The sequence below is a fragment of the Stegastes partitus genome, unplaced genomic scaffold (genome assembly GCF_000690725.1).
Source record: "Stegastes partitus isolate 25-593 unplaced genomic scaffold, Stegastes_partitus-1.0.2 Scaffold1275, whole genome shotgun sequence".
Lineage (NCBI taxonomy): Eukaryota > Metazoa > Chordata > Actinopteri > Pomacentridae > Stegastes > Stegastes partitus.
This window is the reverse complement of record NW_007579006.1, coordinates 148583-152678: the sequence shown is the minus strand read 5'-3', so window position 1 is coordinate 152678 and position 4096 is coordinate 148583. Positions and strand designations below refer to the sequence as shown.

Sequence of the window (4096 nt, the reverse complement as noted above, 5' to 3'; positions counted from 1 at the left end):
GAGAGGCCAAATTACAAAAATAAATCAATGAAAGAATAATGAAATAAAAAGAAGAATAAATAAAATGAAAAATAAATAATGAGGCAATTTTAATCAAAAATGAATCCATAAAAGAAAAGGCTAAAAAAGAAAAAGTAGAAATATAAAGACAAATAAAGAAAATAATTAAAATTATATATTTTTTTGTATTTTTTTATTATTTTTAAAATTTTTCAATGTCGCTTTGAAAGCAAAGGAAATACATTATAAATAAAAAATAAACTTAAAAAAATGAAAAACAAAATGCATTTAAAATTTGAAAATAAAAAAAATAAAATAAAAAAAAAAGAATATATATAAACTAAAAAGTAATAACGTTGAGGCTGCAACTAGTGATGATTTTCCAGATTATTTATCTCATTTGGTCGATAAAATGTTGATAAAATGACCCTCAGGTCACTTCAATCCAACCAACAATCTAAATTACAGCAAAAAAATGCAACGAAAAATCCGTCTTTGTAGCTGCAATGAGTTGATTTTGGTTATATTTGTTCTGAAAAATAGCTTTGATGGTAAATTAATTTTCAAAATGAATCAGATTTATTCGTCTCAATCAGCACGTTTTGTTGTGAAATCAGTTCTCAGGTCAGATTGAAACTAAAACGTCTCCTCTGAGAAGCTAAAGTCAGTAAATGTGGTTGATTTTTGCAGGAAAAAATACTTTGATGATGAATTAATGACCCAAAAAAATTAAAGATTTACTGGTCTTGATGTTTCATTAACAGTCAGTTTGGAGACTTTTTAGAAGCTCGTCTCCTTAAAACTATAAAACAATAATATTCAGGCTGCAGCTGGAGATGATTTCTGTCATTAACTCATCAGAACAGCTGATCAGGGTTCAGCAGAAGAGACGAGTCTATTTGTGACTTTAACAGATCAGGAGGATCTTCCTGATTATTTCTCTTTTTTAATAAACTGTTAGAAAGTGATGAGAAATGACATTTTCCAATCATTTTCAACCTAAACGTTTCCTTTCAGGCTCCATGTTGGTGATTTTTGTGCGTAAACAACAACTTTAACGCTGAATGAATGAATCCTCTGAACCGACGTGACTCGATGCTGAAGCTTCCTGCAGCAGAGCTTCAGTCCCTCCTGCCTCCTGTAGATGGCAGCAGCAGCAGCAGCAGCTCCTCTGGATGTGAAGCAGCTCCACTAATCTGCGCTCCGCATTTCATCCGGAGGACTTCAGCTCCAACTGCGTGTCGGTGAAGCCGCGGAGTCCTGGTCCCGTGTTCTCCTGCGTTTCCTGTGAGTTTAGCGTCCAGGCGGCAGCACCGAGGCTCGTTCCGCTGCTCCTCTGCTCCGACAGTCCGGGTGGCGCCTCCTCCTCCTCCTCCGACAGCCGCCGCCGCTTCATTGTCGCTGACAGTCGGATTACTGGTGCCGGCGGCCGCCTGCTCCTCAGCCTCCTCCTCCTCCTCCTCCTCCTCCACGATGCGGGCTCCAACTAAGGATTTATAATTTCCTCCTGCGCCGGTCCTTCCTGCTCCTCCTCTGCACGGTAAGACGACCCTTCCTTCGCTCTCAGCCATGTGCGCGGAGCTTTTGTGCGCTCCGCGGGGCGCCGAGCGGCTCCGGCGGCGGACGCGCGGCGCAACTTCGGGGGGAAGCTGCGGCTCTCCGGCACCGGGACGCGGCGGCTCGGAGACGATGTGCAGCCACTTGGTCGGGTGCACGGTGTCGCTCCTGCGTGCTCGGAGGAGACGTTAGAGTCTGTGCGCAACGAGCAGCTTGTTGTTGTTTTTAATCGCTATAATTATGTAGAAATGAATCTCGGAGCGTGTTTCTGTGGAGTCACCGCCGCTCCGGGAAGCATCGCTCCGGGCTGCGACCCCCTCCTCAGATCCGGGGACATATGGCTGCTGTGGCCCCGGGCTCACAGATGTTCCATCAGCAGACACGCTGGAGCTCCTGTGGTCCTGGCTCACAACGCTGTGAGTGTGTGCGTGCGTGCACGGTGTGCGTGTGCGCGGCGCTCGTGTCATTACAGGAGTGTGTGCTCCGGTAATTGGTGAGGTCTGATCTCCTCGTGCTGTCACTGGAGGACAGGAGGTAATGTGAGCTGAGCAGATCCAGAGAGAAGGAGCAGCTGAAGGTTTGTTCACCAGGAGCTGTGAGTCTGCAGCAGGTTCTACAAGCTGGTGGCCTTCAAATGATGAAAAAGTCACGCTGAGGCTGAGACCAGAGCAGGTTGTCTCCATTATTTTACTCACTGGGTCGATAAAATGTCAGAAAACGATGAGAGATTGCATCAAAAAGTCTGAGACTGTGGTTTTTGCTGCTGACTTCAGATCAGATTTCAGCCAAAAAGCTCCTTTAAGAAGCTTAAACGAGGCCGATTTTGGCATTTTTGTGTTCGTGTGGATGTTAAAGCAGCAACACGAGGAGTCGGTTTGGAGAATTTCAGACCTTTAACCTGTAAAATACTCACATCAGGACGGATTCTCACATCTACGTCCTCATTTAGTCGCTCAGATGTTAGAAAATGATGAAAAGCTTCAGTGTGGAGTTCTGCTGTCAGGAGCTGATTTTGGTTGTTTTTGCACCATTACATCATGAATAACTGAGTCAGCAGGACTTTATTGATCCTGTCGTTGGATCAGGTTACAACTAAAAAGTCCTTCAAGACGCTGAAACGAGTCGGTTTTAGAGACATTTGCTTCAAAAATTTGTCATTAATCATCAAAATCATCAGTTTTTATTCACCTGAACAGTCGGTTTGGAGACTTTTAGAAGCCTGTAGCCTCAAAACGATCAAATAATCACATTTAAGCTGCAGCTAGAAGTGATTTTCAGGATTATTTTACTCATTTAGTCGTTAAATGTTAAAAAAAAAAAAAAGAAAGAAAAATTGACCTTTTAAGTAACTCTAATGCACACAGCAGTTTAAAAAATCCCTTTTTAGAGCTGAAACCATCGACGTTGTTGATTTTTGCAACTTAAATGATGAATTATTTAACAGAACCGACATCTTGTATTGATCCGGTGCTGCTGCTGCTGGATCGGATTTCAACCAGAAGTCTCGTCTTTGAAACCAAGTTGGTTTTGAAGATTTTAATTTTTTTTGCTATAATAATAAAATTAAAAATCGAAATCATCAAAACTGAAGCTTTTGGTTGTTAAACAGTCGACTGGAGGCTTTAAACATGTAAAATAATCACTTTCAGGCTGCTGCTAACGAGGATTTGTCGGATTATTTCTCTGATTTAGTCGATAAAATGTTTGAAAAATGGTGAAAAATGACAGTTTCAAGCAACTTTCATGTAAAATGCAGCCAAAAACTATTAAATAATTACATGCAGGATGAATAATTGATGAAGTGATTAAATCATTAATGAGGATTTTTCCTGATTATGTTTCTCATTTAGCCGCTTTAGTTCAAACTGCATCCAAGAGAAAAACCCACATACGTCAATGACAGTGACCCAAATAACGAATTAATTATCGGAATCTGCTCGACTTCATTGATCCTGTTGCTACGGCAGCCGGCTAAACAGAATAAACAATTAAAATGGTGACGATCAGGATGCAGCGAGTTTTTAATTTACTTTTCTGAAAAATAATTAAAAAACCAACAAGATTTCAAGAAAAAAGTCTCTTTGAGGAGCTGAGACGAGTCAAATTTGGTGATTTTTGCACAAAAACTGACAATAATATGAATTAATTATCCAAGATAACGAGATTTATTCTCCTCCATGTTGCAGCAGAAACTAAAACATGCAAGTTTTTCTAAAACTTAAAAAAAAAAACAGAAACTATAAAGATAATTAACCAAATAACATCAGATGTAGAAAGATGTTCCACCATCAGATGTAGAAAGATGTTCCTCCATCATGTAGAAAGATGTTCCACCATCAGATGTAGAAAGATGTTCCACCATCAGATGTAGAAAGATGTTCCTCCATCATGTAGAAAGATGTTCCACCATCATGTAGAAAGATGTTCCACCATCAGTAGAAAGATGTTCCTCCATCATGTAGAAAGATGTTCCACCATCATGTAGAAAGATGTTCCACCATCATGTAGAAAGATGTTCCACCATCATGCAGAAAGATGT

The 4096-nt window shown here is 40.6% G+C and overlaps 1 protein-coding gene across 1 annotated transcript in view; it reads left to right on the top strand.

Annotated features, from left to right (window-relative positions):
- Nucleotides 1-1384: 1384 nt before the first annotated feature.
- Nucleotides 1385-4096, top strand: part of LOC103369354 (poly(rC)-binding protein 3-like) — a 72128-nt gene continuing 69416 nt past the window's right edge. The window contains exon 1 of the mRNA XM_008298046.1: nucleotides 1385-1540. The gene's annotated coding sequence lies outside the window, so the exon portion shown is untranslated. The remainder of the gene's footprint in view (nucleotides 1541-4096) is intronic.